The 20,070-nt window shown below is 43.5% G+C and overlaps 1 protein-coding gene across 2 annotated transcripts in view; it reads left to right on the top strand.

The window, feature by feature from the left end:
* itfg1 (integrin alpha FG-GAP repeat containing 1) overlaps positions 1-20,070 on the top strand; it is a 165,597-nt gene that overhangs the window by 2,728 nt on the left and 142,799 nt on the right. The window lies entirely within an intron of this gene.

The following is a 20,070-nucleotide window of genomic DNA, read 5'->3' as shown; positions in this document are numbered from 1 at the left end:
TGTGCGGATCGATACTGAAATATCAATACTTCCGATACAGGTTTTTCATGCTCTTAAATTGATTCTCAAATCAAACTATTGATGATTTGATACTTGAGTGATTTGAGGTAATGTTTGAAACTTTTGTCTGTTTAAATGATGGCCAATCATAAACGTTTTAGATTACGTTAAAGTTTAAATTTTTATAGTAGTTCATAATAATTATTTATTATATGGTTTTATTGTTTTATGTCTTTTTTATTAAGTACCATTTTCACATATTTTATGTGATTTTGTCCTGTTTTTTCTGTTATATTAGCTTGGCTATATTGTAAGTCACCCCGCTATCTCAATCTTCAAGGTTTAAAATAAATAAATAAATAAATAAATAACTTAATGATTATTATTTTTTAATTCATAATTGGTTTAAATTAATAATTTATGAAAAGTAATAAATGAATTAAATGTCGCACAGTCTTTATGCTATGACATGAAATACACTACTTTTTAAAATACCAGACACATGAGGTGAGTTTGCACAAAGTATCCGTATCGCCGATACCAGTCTGAATTTTACTCAAAATCAGTGGTATTGCACATCACTACAGTAGCGTGCAGCAGGAGAATAAGTCGGCGGCGCAATATGTAGTGAGTTGTTCTCTCTTTTTACATTAAACTGTTATATTTAATCATTTTATTGCTGTATTTTATGTCCTTCATGTGTTGTGTGTACAGTGTGGGAGTGATGTCGGTGTTCATTCCGCTATAGTTTAGGTGGACATTCTGACAAATTGTTTTTATAATATACAATATTTCAGTTATTTCCCAATTTTGAAAAGCCATCACATACAGCAAGTACATTTTTCCACTTGAATAATGATTTGGAATGCATGAGAAAGCAGGAAGGAAAACGTCGCTCGGTTTGACCGCATGGTCATTTACTAACAACTGTATTGCACAACACAGCAGCAACAGAACCAATGTTGTAATAGCGCTCGGACGCAAACTGCCCAGCCAGCATTAACGGCACCGATGAGTTGATTGTAAACAACGGTGCGACAAGTTCAACACGTGCTCAACAGCTGCGTAGCAACATTTTAAAGCGCATGCAGAGCTAGATAAAGCTGCCGGATGCTGACCATTCATGGCACTTCCACTGCAGCTTATGCCATCGTGTGCAGCTAATTAAAACGACATCAGGAGGTTGCCTACAGCCACAGCTGTTTTTCGACCTGCGCTAATTAGGCGCCCATGTGACGTGTGCCTGTGTAAAAGTGGTATGCCTACAGCAGGATTAGGATGCAACCTTGTGGAAAATACAGCAGAATCCCTGCTTAATCCGTGTCTTCTGCTGTGCGAGGGCAGGATTTAACGGCTGTCTTTTCTGTTTGTGTCAGGCTGAACATTCGCCAAACTCGGCAGCCGGTTTAATAGTTGCCAATCTTGGGTTTGTTTGGCCAGCTCAACACAGCAGCACTCGCTCGCAGTACCGGGCAAAAGGTTGGAGACACTTTGGCACCCAATTGAATGGGGAAGTGTCTCCAAACTTTTGGATGTCACCTGTTGAGTGCGATGTCTTTGCATCTTTCCCCTTCATTGCCGTCGTTTATCATTACTGTGGTTTGCACTGCGTCACACTGAGAGCTTAGCTGTAGCCTTATTTCGCTTACCTTATTTATCTCCACAATACGAGAAAAGTCATTTTAACGTGGAGACAAAAAAAAAAAAGAAAGCAAATTTCCTGTAGAAGATTACGAGGCGGCACACGAGCTGACTCACCGCAATCGTACTAGCAGAAGCATGACTCAGCGTCCCTGCTCCTCCATTTGGGGCGGGGGGGGGGAAACAATAGCACGGGGCCTGGGGCTAATTGTTGTTGTGGTGTCTTATTCAAATATGTGTTTACTCCATGATTTACATCTGAGTCAACGGATCACTCGCAAAAAATGTGTTATTTGCTTAGTTGACTTATTCATCAGAAACCTATAATGGCTTCATTTCATGACTAAATGAGCCGAGAAAATGATAATGGAAAAATAATTTTCACCATCATACGACTTTTAAAATATTATGTGGCCATTGTCTTAAGTTGTTTTTGCCAAGTACGTGTAAAAAGATGATATCATTTGACTTTTGGACGATGTTTTACTTAAATTCTCTTTCCAAGTCTGTTGACTTTAGTGGAACCACTGTACTTACTTTACAGCCCCAGTAAATACAGTGGTGTGAAAAAGTGTTTCCCCCCGTCCTGATTTCTTACCTTTTTGCATGTTTGTCACACTTAAATGTTTCAGATCATCAAACAAATGTAAATATCTGTCAATAACAACACAACTTAACACAAAATGCAGTTTGTTTTTTTTATCATTAAAGGAGAAAAAAAATCCAAACGTACATGGCCCCGTGTGAAAGAGTGATTGCCCCCCTCAGTTAAAACATAACTTCACTGAGATTAATTGAGATCTGTCAGTCAGCAAAAGGTTGTAAGGCCATTTTAGAGCTTTGGGACTCCAGTGAACCACAGTGAGAGCCATTATTCACAAATGGTGACAGCATGGAACAGTGGTGAACCTTCCCAGGAGTGGCCGGCCAACCAAAATGACCCAGAGAGCGCAGCGACGACTCATCCAAGAGGTCACAAAAGACCACAAAAAACAACATCCAAAGTACTGTGGGCCTCACTTGCCTCAGTTAAGGTCAGTGTTCATGACTCCACCATAAGAAAGACACTGGTCAACTCATTGCAAGTTATCTCAAACGCTTGATTGCAGTTGTTGCTGCTAGGGGCGGCCAAACCAGTTATTAGGTTTAGGGGGCAATCACTTTTTCACACAGTGCTATGCAGCTTTGGATCTTTTTTCTGCCGTAATAATAAAAAAGTTTTATTTAAAACTGCATTTTGTAGTTAGTTGTGTTGTCATTGACTAATATTTAAATTAGTTTGATGAATTGAAACATTCAAGTGTGACAGACATGCAAAAAAATAGGAAATCAGAAAATGGGCAAACACTTCCTTACACCACTGCAGTAGGTGTATAACAGCTGTGGATGTGAGAAGATACCTTTACCATCCATGTGCCGGCACGTTGCTCCTGAGAAAACAGCACGAATCAGTGAGGAAGCCAGAAACGCAAATGTAATGTTCAAGTTGACTGCAAGGGAAAGACATTTTCTTCACCACTGAATGGAGAAATCACTCGTCTCTTGTTCTACACTCCTGTCTCTCTGGCCGCTAAGTGCAACGCTGTCACTTATACTTAGTGGCCAGACTCCCTCCTCCCCTCCACTCTGTCTGGAGACTAATCCTCATGTTTAAGGTAATCATGCAGGATTTAGTGATGTTGTACTCACTGCAGGTATCTTCTTGCACCATATGGTTTTAGCCCTCAGGGCCGCCGTCGTTTTAACCTGTGCGTTTAATTCATTTCTAATCTGTTTAGGAATGAAAGCAAGTCAAATAAATGTGCTTTTGTGGCTGACTCTGATCCTGCCAGCAATAGTTTGTTATTATTAATATTTCATGTGCTTCATCGCAGATTGCGTTTCGCATCAATTAGTTTTAATAACTGCCGCAAACCCACAAGTTCCCTTTTCTTCACTCCTTTCATGTCTTTTCCTCTTTTCTGAACTTGTTGTTATTGCAAGAAGAGCTGTTATCTCAGTAATTTTCTTCTTCCCAAACAAATACTACAATTATTGAAGTCATTATTTTGTAGACTTACGCAAAAACTCAACACTTTTTTTTCCCCCATAGCTTGGCTGGTCCTGCCACTTATCGTCAGGTGCAACTTACACACTCCTGAAAAAAATGTTACGAATTGTTGAAAAATTGCAAGAACGTACATTTTGTACTGTTGGATCTTAAGGAGGTTCAAAGTAGAGCTTTAAAATGCAAAAAAGGAAATGGGGGTGACACAAAAAGCAATTAATTGCAAACAGGCATTAAAGTGAAATTCAAAGTTTAAGACCACAGCCAAAACACCTGAACCCCACCGCTAAAATACAAATCTAATGTTCACAAAAGGACTCAGTAATGAGTAACTCCATCATTCTTGTTAATCAGCTGAAAAATGGGTTTGGGTATGCTTGATGCCAGTGTTTCCAGGAGGCTAGTGGGAATGTTGCTCCAGGTGGGGAAGAAGGCTTCACACAGGGCATCCACTGTCTGGAACTGATGTCCTTTTTTGTAAACTTCCCTTGCCATCCATGCCCAAATGTTCTCAATTGGATTTAGATCAGGGGAACACGCAGGATGGCCCAAAAGAGTGATCTTATTCCTCTGGAAGAAGTTCTTGCAGCGTTGTCCTGTTGAAAAAGCCAGTCATTACCACACAGACGAGAGCACTCATGAGGGGTGCCCCCTGCAACATCTTCACATAGCCAGTTGCCATTTGACACCCAGCACAACCTGAAGCTCCATTGTTCCATTGAAGAATCATGATGGCGTCCCCTCCACTGTGCCGTGTGGAAAAACATCTCAGGTGGGATCTCCTTGACATGTCAGTAACGTTGGAAGCCATCAGTACCATCAAGGGAGAATAAAACTTTCTTCCACCTTTCAATGTCCCATCTTTGGTGCCCTCCTGCACATTCCAAACTGGCAATTTTGTGGCGTTGAAGGTCTTTGGAGACGTTTTTGTTTTTAAAAGCCTTCTCTGGCATATGCCATCTGATCTGGTTGTTGGACTGCACTCGGCACCAGTAACAGCCTACATTTGGGCCGAGGATGGTCCAGTGTCTTGACAGACAACCAATGGGATCCTCCGGTTAAATTTTTTGGGGTCTACCACTTGACTTTTTTGTTCCATGAGCCTCAGGATGTTTGGAGAAGTTTGAAATTACTGTCTTACTGCGTCCAAACTCAGCAGCAATAGTGCGCTGCGAGAGGCCTTGCTTATGCAGCACAACCCCCCCACCGCGTTCAAAGAGAGAAAGCTTTTTTGCCTTTGCCATCAGGAGATCATGACAGTGTAAATACCTGACACCAAATCACATTTTAATCCACATTTCTGCCAATATTTTGGCTTTTAAAGGCTGTGGTCTCAAACCTTTGATCAGTGGATAAACAGCTTAGTTCACTTTAATTGCTTACTCTTTTTTTTTTGTCTCACTTCCATTTCTTCTCTTTGCATTTTGGAGCTCTACTTAGAACCTCCTATATAACCTCCTATATAATTTAACATGTACTGCCTTTAAATTAATGTGGGGTGGTTTTGGGGTGTCCCCAGTAATTCATTGAATTGCGCTTGTGACGCAGTTAGGCACACAAATTGAATGATGCAGACCATACTGGATGATTTTTGCTACGGATACTTCCGAATATGCCTCCACCTGTGTCTGTAAGTAATGTGCAGCTATAATCATTTGCTACCTGTGTGGATTGAGAAATGTGGTATTTTGGTTCCATTTGGACACTAATTATGCCTGCTTGGAGGTTGTGGCTGCTGTGTCAGCTAAATACCTAAATACACTTGTATGGTTTTCTATTGTGTTTTTTTGTGAATACAAAAATGAAGTTTTGGTGTTAAAATACAGCTTTTTGATATTTTTCTACACACTGGGACATGTCCAGGCGTCATGTCACGTTTTAAAAGTGTATTCTTTGAGAACATTGTGACATTTATTAAACAGGTTAGTGTATCCATATTGTCATGCGAGGCCGTGGAACACGGCGAGTATTTTAGGATCCCAAATGCAGACAAGGGAGGCAGAAAATACAAAAGAACAATTTAATATACAAAAAGAGTCCAAAAACAAAAATACAAAGTACAAATAAGGAAAATCCAGCAAGGTAAGAGTCAATAACAAAAAACACTAACAGCAAAAGGCTGTTAGGACAAAACTAGAAATAACAAAAATACACTGCAGGCAAACCTTACAGGAGAAGATCACAAAAAGGCTAGCAGGTAGGTTCAGGTAAGCGGGGAGCCAGAGAGCAGGGAGCCGGACAAAGCGGTACAGGGAGCAGGTAGTCTAGGAGTCAAGGAGTACAATCTGGCACCGGTCTGGAGTTTGGCTGGAGCTTAAGTAGGCTGGTGGTAATGAGCTGCAGGTGTGTGTAATTAGGTCTGGGTCATGTTCAGGGATGTGCTGCAACAAATAAACGACAGAGGGCAGCAGAGCAGAACACAGAACATGACAGTATGCCCCCCTCTTATAAGGCGCCGCCTGGCGGCTTACCTGGCTTGTCAGGATGGAGACGGTGGAAGTCGCTAACGAGGGACGGATCCAAGATAAGGGAGCGGGAGATCCAGGAACGCTCCTCAGGACCATAACCTTCCCAGTCGACCAGATACTGGAACCCTCTGCCCCTCCTTCGGGAGTCCAAGATGGCCTTCACAGTGTAGGCTGGGTGGCCATCGATCAAGCGCGGCGGGGGCGGAGCCTAGACCGGAGGGCACAGGTGACTGGTAGATACAGGCTTGAGACAGGACACGTGGAACACTGGGTGTACTTTGAGACTGGATGGCAGTTTGAGTCTCACGGAGGAGGGGCTGATGATGGAGTCCACAGTGTAGGGACCCACAAATCTGGGCGCCAGCTTCCTATTCGTCCCTGCTAAAGGTAAGTCCTTGGATGACAACCAGACCTCGTCGCCAACCTGATAAGTGGGAGCTGGGATCCTGTGACGGTCCGCCAGCCGTCGATTTCGTGCCGCCGTGCGGCCTAGTGCAGCGACTGTCTCTCTCCAAATCCTCCGGGCTCGGCGTAGATGAACGTGCACGGATGGCACTGCAACCTCCGCCTCCTGCGAAGGGAACAGTGGGGGCTGATATCCGTAAGCGACTTTAAAGGGTGACATACCTGTGGCAGAGCTGACAAGCGTGTTGTGTGCGTACTCCACCCAGGGGAGGTGGGGGGCCCAGGAAGATGGATGCCGGTGACAAACGCAACGTAGGGCAGCCTCCAGGTCCTGGTTGGCCCGCTCTGTCTGGCCGTTGGTCTGGGGATGGTGACCGGAAGAAAGACTGACCGAGGCCCCCAGCATCTTGCAGAATGCCTTCCAGACTCTGGACGTGAACTGGGGGCCCCTGTCTGAGACGATGTTCATGGGAATGCCGTGAATACGGAAAATGTGTCTCACCAGCAGACGAGCTGTGTCCAGGGATGTAGGTAGTCCAGGTAGTGCAATGAAATGAGCCATCTTTGAAAACCGGTCCACAATGTTCAATACTGTCGTGTTCCCCCTAGAGGCAGGTAAACCGGTAATGAAGTCCAAGGATATGTGAGACCAGGGCCGGGCGGGGATGGGTAATGGTTGGAGCAGGCCGACTGGTGGTCGGTTTGAAGACTTACTCCTGGCACAGACAGAGCAGGCCGCGACGAACTCCTTGGCGTCTGCCGCCATAGAAGGCCACCAGAATCTTTGCGCCAGTGCGTAAAACGTCCGTTTGAGTCCCGGGTGGCAGGTTACCTTAGACGTGTGACCCCATTGTAGTACCTCTGACCTGAGCTCCTCTGGGACAAACAGTCTTCCTGGGGGGCAACCCTCTGGTGGTCTCCTCCCATCTGTTGCTTCCGACACCTTCCTCTCCACCTCCCACTGGAGTGCACCCAACACTCGAGCCACAGGTATGATAGTCTCTAGTGCCTTTCCCTCCTCCGTGGGGCTGAAGACTCTTGATAGGGCATCGGGCTTGACATTGCGTGAACCGGGTCTGTAAGTGATTGAAAAATTGAAACGGGTGAGGAATAATGACCAGCGGGCTTGTCGAGAATTGAGTCTTTGAGCGGTGCGGATGTAGGACAAGTTCTTATGGTCCGTGATGACGATGAACGGAAGTGTAGCACCCTCCAGCCAATGACGCCACTCCCGCAGCGCCAGAACGATGGCCAGCAGCTCCCTGTTACCCACATCATAGTTGCTCTCAGCCTGTGTGAGGCGACGCGAGAAGAAGGTGCAGGGGTGCAGCCTCTGGTCGACCGAGGATCGCTGGGACAGGACGGCTCCCACTGACGTATCCGATGCGTCGACCTCTACAAAAAATTGCAGGTTAGGATCAGGATGAACGAGCACAGGTGCTGATGTGAATAACGATTTCAGATTACAGAAAGCCGTCTCTGCCTCTGGGGTCCAAACAAACGGAACCTTAAGAGATGTAAGCCTAGTCAGAGGTCCTGCCTTACTGCTGAAATTGCGGATAAATCGCCTGTAGAAGTTGGCGAACCCTAGGAACCTCTGTAAGTGCTTCCTTGATTTAGGAGTTGGCCATTCCACCACCGCCTGAATCTTGGCGGGATCGGCACGTAATTGACCCTTCTCCACGATGTACCCCAGGAACGGCACTGATGTGGCGTGGAAATCACATTTCTCAGCTTTAACATACAACCTATTTTCAAGGAGGCGTTGAAGAACGAGTTTGACATGCGTAGTGTGTTCTTGTAGATTCCTAGAGAAAATCTGAATATCATCAAGATACACGAAGCAAAACAGATTAATCTTATCGCTTAAAACGTCGTTAATCAGATTCTGGAACACAGCTGGGGCGTTAGTAAGACCGAAGGGCATGACAAGGTACTCAAAGTGCCCCAGCGGAGTGTTAAACGCGGTCTTCCACTCGTCTCCATCCTTAATGCGCACTAAGTGGTAGGCATTACGAAGGTCAAGTTTAGAAAAGATCCGTGCCGAATGGAGAGCGGAAAAGGCAGAGTCCATGAGAGGAAGCGAATAACTATTACGTACCGTAATACTGTTCAAACCCCGATAGTCGATACAGGGGCGCAAGGACTTGTCCTTCTTGGCAACAAAAAAGAAACCGGCACCGAGAGGAGAGGAAGAAGGACGGATGAGACCGGAAGCTAGCGAGGCAGAGATATAGTCCTTAAGAGCCTTTTGTTCGGGCCCAGAAATATTATAGAGCTTAGCGCTGGGTAATGTGGTGTTGGCTAGTAATTCTATCGAGCAATCATACGGTCTATGAGGTGGAAGTGTCTGTGCATGATCCTTACTAAATACTTGTTTCAAATAATGACATTCCTCAGGCACATTGGTGAGGTTAATCTCCTCTACAGGAAGTGGGTTAACGGAAACCTCGGAGATGGCAGACCTAAGGCAGTTAGCGTGGCAGAACGTACTCCAGTTGACTATGTTCATCTTAGTCCAGTCCACGGCAGGATTGTGGAGTTTGAGCCACGGTAACCCTAACACTAGTGGAGCTGCTTGGGAAGGCATAATAAAGAAGCTAATCCTCTCTGAGTGATTACCCGACAATTGCAGAGAAAGAGGTTCGGTCTGATACGTGACTACTGCTAGACGACGTCCATCTAAAGACAGAACCTCCTTCGGAGAGGATAGCTTAATCACCGGGATATTATGTTTCTCAACGAATGACGTATCCAAAAAGCAGTCATCTGCACCGGAATCAACTAGTGCGGTTACAGTCACATTTCTGCCCCCTCCTGTAATAATCCCCTTGACCTGGAGACATCTCAGGGACTCATTGCTTGTGTCGATCACTTCCTGGGGGTACTCACAAATCCCAGCTGAGGACTGGCTGCTGGTGACGGGAGGATCGATACTGGATAGCGATAGTTGTGCCGAAGGTGCTCCTGGAGTCGACCCTTGGCGACGAACTGGACGGATGGGGCATTGAAGAAGCCGATGACCTGGGTTACCGCAATACAGGCACAGGTTCAGGCGACGGCGACGGGCTCTCTCCTCGGCGGCTAGTCGTCGTCCTCCCAGCTGCATTGGAACCTCCGTATCACCATCAACTTTGATGGGGTGAGTACTCCTCTGCTCCGTGGCCGGATGTGGTATCGGTGTATGGACCTGGTATCCCTCCTCTGCATAATCCCTGATTCTCTCCTTTACTCGGTTGTCCAAACAAATTGCAAAATTTATCAAGTCATCAAGCGATGTAGTATTATCCTTGGCTATTAGTTCATCCTTAATGCGGGCATTAAGAGCCCTCCGGAAGATACCACGGAGCACGGTATCGGGATATCCGCTTGCTGCCGCGAGCACACGGAAGTCAATGGAAAAATCAGCCACAGATTGCCCTCCTTGTCTTAAGTCCAACAGGCGATTGGTGGCTTCTAAACCCCGGATAGGGTGATGAAACACCCTTCTTATTTCCTCTAGGAATAATGGTAAAGAGATACGGATCGCGGGCATAGAAGTGCTTATGGCCAGGGCCCAAGTAGCAGCTCTTCCTGCAAGCAAGCTCATAATGAAGGCTATCTTGGCTTGATCAGAGGAGTAAGAAGTAGGTTGTTGATCAAAAACTAACGAGCATTGATGTAAAAACTGGTTACAGGACTCAGAGTCACCAGAGAAGCGAGGAGGGTGAGGGATAAGAGGCTCACGAGATTGATGAGCCGCAGGTGTGCTTGCAGCTGTGGCAGCAGCGGAATCACTCATGGTAGTGGTTGTACCGACCTCTGGTGGCGGAATCGGAGCGGAACATCCCAGTCGTTGATTTAATGCTTCCATGTTTGCGGAGAGAACAGAAATGGCTTCCAGGATCACTTGGAGCGACTTCTCATGGCTTCCAACCCTGTGTCCTTGGTGTGTCAGGGCTTTTCGGAATTGTTCCATGTCTGCGGGATCCATGTTCTGGCCAGATTGTTCTGTCATGCGAGGCCGTGGAACACGGCGAGTATTTTAGGATCCCAAATGCAGACAAGGGAGGCAGAAAATACAAAAGAACAATTTAATATACAAAAAGAGTCCAAAAACAAAAATACAAAGTACAAATAAGGAAAATCCAGCAAGGTAAGAGTCAATAACAAAAAACACTAACAGCAAAAGGCTGTTAGGACAAAACTAGAAATAACAAAAATACACTGCAGGCAAACCTTACAGGAGAAGATCACAAAAAGGCTACCAGGTAGGTTCAGGTAAGCGGGGAGCCAGAGAGCAGGGTAAGGAGCAGGGAGCCGGACAAAGCGGTACAGGGAGCAGGTAGTCTAGGAGTCAAGGAGTACAATCTGGCACCGGTCTGGAGTTTGGCTGGAGCTTAAGTAGGCTGGTGGTAATGAGCTGCAGGTGTGTGTAATTAGGTCTGGGTCATGTTCAGGGATGTGCTGCAACAAATAAACGACAGAGGGCAGCAGAGCAGAACACAGAACATGACACATATACTTAAAAAAATACTTATTTCAGCTTCTGTAGCTTCTTTGGTTTGTTTCCTTATTTGTGTAAATCAGGCTCAGCAACCCACGGCTCCGGGGCCGCATGCGGCTCTTCAGCCTCCTTGTTGCGGCTCCCTTCGCCGAGCACGGTGATTTTTTTTTAACACCAAACTAGGGGACGTGCATTTTCAAAAAGAATGTGAAATATCCGACTCACGGCAAATCCGTGAATGCATCTACACCGCAGTTACAGTCCACTTGCATTCAGGGACTGCAGAGCCGCATTCTGAAATAAGTAATAATGTAATACATTTTTGTAATAAATTGTTGCATTTTGTAATAACTTATTACATATTGAAAAGTTATTACAAAATGCGGCAATATTTATTACAAATTATTACATTTTGCACCATTTTTACATAATGCGGCTCTACAGGGATCGTAGTCTTGCAGATGGTGTATCGGAGAATAAAAACCCATGTGTGACAGCTGGTGCTGACTTTTCTAATGGACTTTACCGCCCCCTACCAAGCTGGAGTTCAAAAGCACCGCTCAACACCATTCAACTCACGAGAAAACAATTCAGACGTACATTTTGACAATTGTTTGGCCTTGGTGGAGGTCTGTACGCCACTGTATGAGCTTCTAGTTGCTTTTATATATATTTTTTTATTTTATTGGCTTGTGCATTTTAGATGCAGCAGGGTTCTCACATAATGCACCATTTTGTTGTATTACTAGCAATTAGAATGCCTGAAAGGTATCCTATTATGCAAAATTGTCTTTTTAATGATGTTCTGACAGCAATATATGTCCCTAGAGCCTGTTCATGATAAAAATCCATCTTCTCTCTCAGACACTTTAGTGAGAAGACACTAGTTTTTAAAGTTGCAGCTTTTCATGAAGAAAAACAAAACACTTGGATACTGCGCCTGACCCACTCCTAAATGAGCTTGCCTCGTGTATGCGACCACCACTTTGTATAAACACAGGCTTTGCTACACATCTTAAAAGCTCTACAGAGGTGGGAGCTGTCAGTTTGATTGTGTTGTTTGTCCTCAGCAACGAGCCTAAACTTGCATGGTGTTGTCGGTGAAATGTGAGTGCAATGTTAGCACTTTAGCATCACATACAGTACAGGCCTCCTGTCCCACTCCTTAACTCATTCAATACCAAAGACGTATTCATACGTTTTTATAATCCCGAATGCCTGCTCCCAACAACGTCTTTTACGTTGTTTTTTTTTTTTTTTTGGAGAGGCAAAAAGAGGTAATGATTCAACTGTGCTCTAATTCATGTTACTTTTAGAGCAATTTTATGCCATAAAAACGGCCACAAGGTGGCACAGGTGTATTTGATAAGAGCTTGGCAGGGATCATGTTAACGGACAAATCACACATGACAGGCAGGAGGAAGTGAGAGAGTGTGGAGGAATGTAGCGTCCAGCAGGTTTCAAATTGTGAGGAAATTTTAACACATGCACATGCGCACACGTGTGCACATACATAGTTCAGTTCCAAATGTGGAAATTATAAATAATTCATGGTGTTTGTAAATAGTTATTTTTGTGAAAAGCAACCTTTTTTTGTGTTGTTTATGTTGTGGTGTAGTTGTTTAGATATTTGAGCTGTCACAAAAGCAAACACATTTTTGTGTCAAAGTGAAAGTTGTACTTGAAATGTATCTTTTCACAAAAATCTGTTGTTTTTTTGTTCCCTTTTTAGTCAGGATGTGATATTTCCCTGAAACTTACCTATGTTCTACTGCTACTACTAAAAAACAGAAAAAGGTAGAACTTTTTGTGTTCCCGATAAAAGACAAGAGTCTAATATTTCTTTTGTTAGGGTCCATGTTTATATATATATATACTGCTCAAAAAAATTTAAGGAACACTTTGAAAACACATCAGATCTAAACTGGGGGAAAAATGATGTTGAATATCATTCCTGATAATAAGTGGGTGATGTATTAGTAACAAAATGATGCCACATAATTTGATAGAAATGAAAATGATCACCCTATAGAGGGGGGAAATCAAAAACACCCCAAAAATGAAAGTGAAAAAATGATGCAGCACACTGGTCCTTTTAGCTAAAATGTCATTGTAGCAACTCAAAATGATTCTCAGTAGTTTGTGTGGCCCCCACGTGCTCGTGCATGCCTGACAACGTCGGGGCATGCTCCTAATGAGACTACGGATGGTGTCCTGGGGGATCTCCTCCCAGATCTGGACCAGGGCATCCATGAGCTCCTGGACAGTCTGAGGAGCAACCTGGAGGCGCCGGATGGACCTAAACATAATGTCCCAGAGGTGTTCTATTGGGTTTAGGTCAGGTGAACGTCGGGTCCAGTCAATGGTATCAATTCCTTCATCCTCCAGGAACTACCTGCATACACTAGCCACATGAGGTCGGGCATTGTCGTGGACCAGGAGGAACTCAGGTCCCACTGCACCAGCGTAGGTTCTGACAATGGGTCCAAGGATTTCATCCCGATACCTAATAGCAGTCAGGGTGCCGTTATCTAACCTGTAGAGGTCTGTGCGTCCTTCCAGGGATATGCCTCCACAGACCATCACTGACCCACCACCAAACCGGTCATGCTGAATGATGTTGCAGGCAGCATAACGTTCTCCACGGCATCTCCAGACCCTTTCATGTCTGTCGCATGTGCTCAGGTTGAACTTGCTGTCATCAGGGAAGAGCACAGGGCACCAGTGGTGTAGTTGCCAATTCTGGTGGTCTGTGGCAAATGCCAATGGAGCTCTACGGTGCTGGGCAGTGAGCACAGGGCCCACTACAGGACGTCGGGCCCTCAAGCCACCCTCATGGAGCCTGTTTCTGATTGTTTGGTCAGAAACATTCACACCAGTGGCCTGCTGGAGGTCATTTTGTAGGGCTCTGGCAGTGCTCATCCTGTTCCTCCTTACATAAAGGAGCATATACCGATCCTGCTGAGGGTTGAAGGACCTTCTACGGCCCTGTCCAGCTCTCCTGGAGTAACTACCTGTCTCCTGGAATCTCCTCCATGCGTCCAGGTAACGCAGTGATGGCCTGGTCCAGATCTGGGAGGAGATCCCCCAGGACACCATCCGTAGTCTCATTAGGAGCATGCCCCGACGTTGTCAGGCATGCGTACAAGCACGTGGTGGCCACACAAACTACTGAGAATCATTTTGAGTTGCTACAATGACATTTGAGCAAAATGGACCAGTGTGCTGCATCATTTTTTCACTTTCATTTTTGGGGTGTCTTTGATTTCCCCCCTCTATAGGGTGATCATTTTCATTTCTATCAAATTATGTGGCATCATTTTGTTACTAATACATCACCCACTTATTATCAGGAAAGATATTCAAGATCATTTTCCCCCCATTTTAGATCTGATGTGTTTTCGAAGTGTTCCTTTAATTTTTTTGAGCAGTGTAGTAACCATAGAACACAATATTCTGTGAAAGATGAGTCAAAATTGTCTAAAATGGCCGCTACTGATGGGGTTGTATTTTGAAAAATGGCTGGTAGTGAATGAGTTAATGTTATGGTGTTGTATTTGATATATGGCATATGTCAAGTTGGACAAGTGCAGGGTTTTTAGACTGTCCTGAGGACCTTTCTGTGGAGAAAGAGCAAGAGAAACTTTAATTAGCAGCCAATCACTAGACAGAGTGACATAAATCCTGACTACCGTCAACTGTAAAATATGATGATAGAATATTAGTCAGCGGAAGCGCTGTTAAAACGGAGACGCTCGTTACGGATCCTTAACATCATTTGGAACCGGCACCGCCTCAGTGGTTGGTTGGTGGAGATGGGGTTGGGAGGGTAGCCGGGGAGTTGGTGAGGGTGTTTTAGTGAAGTGCCACAACTCAATTTTCAATCCAGCGTCTTGGCTGTTAACGGTCCCACGGCGGCATTTTGGCCGAGGCTGATGCCTCTGTGCCTCCAGCAGTCAGAAGTCTGGAATTGTTTCCTAGCTGGTGTCAGGGCCTCATTTAATGCGAGTATTGGACTCTACAGCCAACTGACCTGCCGGCAACGTTCTGCGCACGGCTTGTAATTTTTATTTTATTTTTTTTACAACAGGACGCCTCCAGTCTTGAAAACAGCCCTACAAAAATATGCTTTTTTGTCCTTCTCCCATTCTGTCACACTTTCTGTCTTTAATAGTGCATCCCATTCAACGAAAATCCATTTGACTTGTCCCTCAAAGGGCTGTGTCAAACTTCACTTTTTACTCTTGCAAATACACGCTAAGGACAAAAGTGTTTGGGTCATTCCATCCGCAGGAAGTTTATCTCTTTCCCTCATTCCTCTATTTGGCAGTTAGTGATCTAACAACCTTTTGCATTGTGCAGTGGGAACTGCCCAAAGTGGATTGCAAAGATAGACTACTGCTTATTTTTTTTAATAGTAGCCTCCACTCTAATAGATACCATGCTTCAAATAATAGACAGGTTGTGCATCATCATCCCCTTGAATAAATAAGCGCCATACCTCAAATAGAAACCTCTTCACACACAAAAGAAGAACTAACACGTGGTGATTGTAATGAATATCTTGTAGGTTCATACCAGCATTTGTAAAGCCGTGGTTCACAGTGGAATTTAAAAAGAAAGTGCCGCAAAACTTTTAATCTTTGACGGGAAAATAACAACATTTTAGGAACAAACAAAAACATATAAACAAAATAATGATCTGACCTCTGACAACAGGAGTGTCCAAACCGCCAAACTGCTTTTTTTTTTTGTTGTTGTTTTTGGCCCCTCAACACATTTAATTGATCCGGAAAGCCGCATAAGCTATCGGCACACAGTTGGAATAACAGTCAGAGACAGGAGGACCGTGAACAAACTGCTCTCCATCATGGACAACCCCACCCAATCCATCAGACAATAGAGGGACAGCAGAGCTCATTCTCCAACAGACTCCTCCAGTTCCATTCCCACAGTGAACGCTACAGGACTTCATTCACTCCATATGCCATCCATTCCACACACCAGCAGCAAAAATGGAAAAATTACCAGAAATTTTAAAAGAATAAAGTGAAGAAATTAAAATAAAACAAAGTTGTAATTTAATGAGGAAAAAGTCACATAAAGAAAAATAATGTCATTTTAGAAGCATAAAGTTGTAATATTAAAGAAAAAAATATGTTTTTTTTTTTTAAATAGTTGTAATATTATGAAACAATCAAATCAAAGACTAAGGTTAACATTTTTGGAAAATTAGGTTGCGAAAAACATTATAATATAAGATTAAAGTAAAAATACTATACTATTCAAGATTCAAGATTCAAGAGAGTTTTATTGTCATGTGCATGGTAAAACAGCAGTTATACCATGCAATGAAAATCTTATTCTGTTCATTCTCCCAAGAAAAGAAAGAAAAACACAAGAAAGAATAAGAACATAAGAAACATAAACACATATACATAAATACCAAGAAATTAAGCAACAACAACAGAAGAGACATTAATACAAGTAAATAATACAAATAAATAAATAAATAAATAAATAAAGTGCTATGAGTGTGTGTTGCGTGTGGCATGTCTAAATGCTTCATTGAGAAGCCTGATGGCCTGTGGGTAAAAGCTGTTTGCCAGCCTTGTGGTCCTGGACTTCAAACTCCTGTAGCGTCTGCCTGACGGTAGGAGTGTGAATAATGAGTGTTGTGGATGTGTGCTGTCCTTGATGAGGTTGTGTGTTCTGCGTAGGACTCTAGATGTATAAATGTCTTGCAGTGAGGGGAGGGCTGCCCCAACAATGTTCTGTGAGGTCTTGATCACCCGCTGGAGTGCCTTCCTATCACGTGTTGTACAGTTACCGTACCAAACAGTGATGGAGGCGGTAAGGACACTTTCCATAGTGCATCTGTAGAAGCAACTCAGGATTGTGGTGGACATGCCAAATTTCCTCAGTCTTCTCAGGAAGTACAGTCTCCTTTGGGACTTCTTCAGAATTTGTTGGGTGTTGTGAGACCAGGTGAGGTCCTCACTGATGTGTGTGCCAAGGAACTTGAAGGTTTTCACCCTCTCCACCTCAGTGTCATCGATAAACAGGGGTTTATGCGGCTCCTTTTCCCTTGTTCTTGGGTCAATGATCATCTCTTTAGTCTTATCTGTATTGAGAAGGAGATTGTTATCACAACACCAAGCTATGAGGTCCGCCACCTCTCTTCTGTATGACGTTTCAGCACCACCAGTGATCAGTCCGATGACTGTAGTGTCATCTGCAAATTTAATGATGCTGGTGTTGTTCTGGGAGGCCACGCAATCGTAGGTGAAGAGCGTGTAGAGGAGCGGACTCAGCACACACCCCTGTGGGGTCCCAGTGCTCACAATTCTTGAGCTGGATGTGCGATTGTGGACTCTGACTGACTGGGGTCTGCCTGTTAGAAAGTTAAACACCCAGTTACAGAGGGAGGGAGACAGGCCAAGTGTGAGGAGCTTATTTGTGAGTTTGTGGGGGCAGACTGTATTAAAAGCAGAGCTATAGTCTATAAATAGCATTCTGACTATTACTAATGAAGTCATAATTAAGAAAAACAATGCCAGAATAAAGCTGAAATTGTTCAAAAATTAGATGAAAAAAAGCAACATGAGACAAAAACATTTGTAATTTTATGAGGTTAAACTTAAAATATGAAGAGAAGAAGTGGTCCGACACCTTCTTCACAGAAGTACAGATGACGTCTCAAGAAGCCTTTCCCTCCATGGACAACTCCTGTACGACTGAGAGCCTACACAGACGCAAGAGAAAAAGTGGTAATTTTTCAATTTTGAAATAATTTATTTGTAATGTGAGGAAAAATAGAGAGTTGAAAATATTAAAGAAAAATATGCCTTTTTTTAAAAGGCATAATATTATGAGAAACAAACAAGACAAAATAAAGATAATTTTTGGGGAAAATTAGGTTGGGGGGGAAAAAATGTGAGAATGAAGTCCAAATATTACAGAAACAAAATTTGTGAAGATTATTCGAGAAGAAAGTTGAACTATTTGGGAAAATTACAGAAACAAAAGCAAAAATTGGAAAAGAGGAGCAAAGATGGAAATGTATACTAATAATAGGCTTTTTCACCAATACCACAAAACTGAGATGCAGTTTTTTTTCTTGAAATATATGTAACTTCTTTGCATACCTACATGTGTTGCCCTTGCATCAGGATGTAGCCCTCAGTGGAAGAAGTTTGGACACCCCTGGCTTACAAGAATAGTGCGCCCCTCATCTGGTGTGGCTTCGGAAAAATGTTTGCGAGGCATTGGACAAAGGCTGTTAAAGTACATTTATTAGCATCCTTATTTGTGCCAAAATGTCTAAAAAACATAAATATGTGATGCGTTCTCCGAACGTGTTGACTACAAACCTGACAAGGTAGTCCAAATTTAAGGTAGAAAACTTGCTTATTTTTTTGCCATCATAAAAAAACATGTAAAAAAAAAACAAAAGGCCTGCGCAATGTTTATGAAAAATAGTGGGCCATAAAACCTTGTACTCACAAAACATTCATGTCAGTGATAACAATCGTGATGACTAGGCACCACATGATTTAAAAATATTTTTTTAAATATTACATATCAATACATTAACATTAACAGTTCATTCATGTGGAGTAATTTGTCCCCATAACTACACTCTAGCTTTTTGCTTTGGGGCTGCTGTGTGTTAGAAGCAAAACAGACGTTCAAGGTGCTTCCTAGGCTAATTAACGCACATGATGGCGTCAGACACGAAAAGTAACCATTGCTACTGGATTTCCAATGTTCATGTAGTCCGTCATCTTCATCCGTGTCCCAGAACTTGTGTGTGTATTTTGCATACAGCACATTAATATTGACTACCGCTGCAGATCATTTTGTGGGATGCAGTTACAGTTCATATCAGAGCCACAATAAAACCATGATGTTCCTGTCAGGTCCCCCAATGTCCAAGATTAAATCATCAATAAGGAAAAGACCAAATGTTATCCAAGATTCATTTTGTCATCGCGATGCCTCAATAATGCAACAATTACAACCACGGACATTCCATTTCACCTGCAACGAACAATTTCAAAACACAGTCGTCCCTCGTTTATCACCTTTAGTTAGTTTCAGACCCGACCGCGATTAAGAGAATTTTCGCAACGTAAGATTCAATATTAACAAATGGAATATTTTTGTAGTTGGAGCATAGAAAACCTGTTTAGGGCTTTCTAAACACGGGTTTTAACATTATTACAGCCCTGTAGACATGAAATAACACCGCAATAGTCACTTTGACACTCCAATTTTTTGTTTACATCACATTGCGCAGGCTAAGGGATCAGTGCAGGGACGTAACAGATGGCCGCCGCTAGCACAGCAAGCCACCGAGCTAACTTGTTAGCCTCTCCAATGTACTTGTTCTAAACTTAAGAAACACAGTGACCGAAAGAACGGCTGAAATGAGTTTCCTTCATAGGATGGCTGGACTCACCCTAAGAGAGAGGGTGAGGAGCTCGGTCATCAGGGAGGGGCTCAGAGTAGAGCAGCTGCTCCTTGACATCCAGGAGGAGCCAGTTGAGGTGGCGACCCGGACCCGGATAAGCGGAAGAAAATGGATGGATGGATGGATGGATGGATGGATGGATGGATGGATGGATGGATAAACTTAAGGTAGTGTTACAAATGGAGTGGCGAAGAAGGACAAATAAGCCAAAATCTTACCACTTTCACACGGAATGATTGAACCTTTTATTCACTCTATCTCTGCCATGGCATGTCCGTCTCAGCCATGGCATGTCAGCTCGGCTATGCTGGCTCAGTAGCCAGTCTCCATGCAGTGTGAAAGGTCATGTAATCTAAAGATAATGTCTCATAACATTACTGATGCCTAGTGACCATAATACTACATATAACTTCTCTTTCAATATTTTTTGCCTGATAATAGGCCATAGTCAACCATGAAACAGCCATCATTTATTATGTTTGAAAAACTGCGATATAGTGAGGGAGCGATATTCGAAACGTGATATAGCTGGGACAACTGTATAAGA

Source organism: Dunckerocampus dactyliophorus, chromosome 3 (assembly GCF_027744805.1).
Source record: "Dunckerocampus dactyliophorus isolate RoL2022-P2 chromosome 3, RoL_Ddac_1.1, whole genome shotgun sequence".
Lineage (NCBI taxonomy): Eukaryota > Metazoa > Chordata > Actinopteri > Syngnathiformes > Syngnathidae > Dunckerocampus > Dunckerocampus dactyliophorus.
This window is presented reverse-complemented; position numbering and strand designations above follow the sequence as displayed.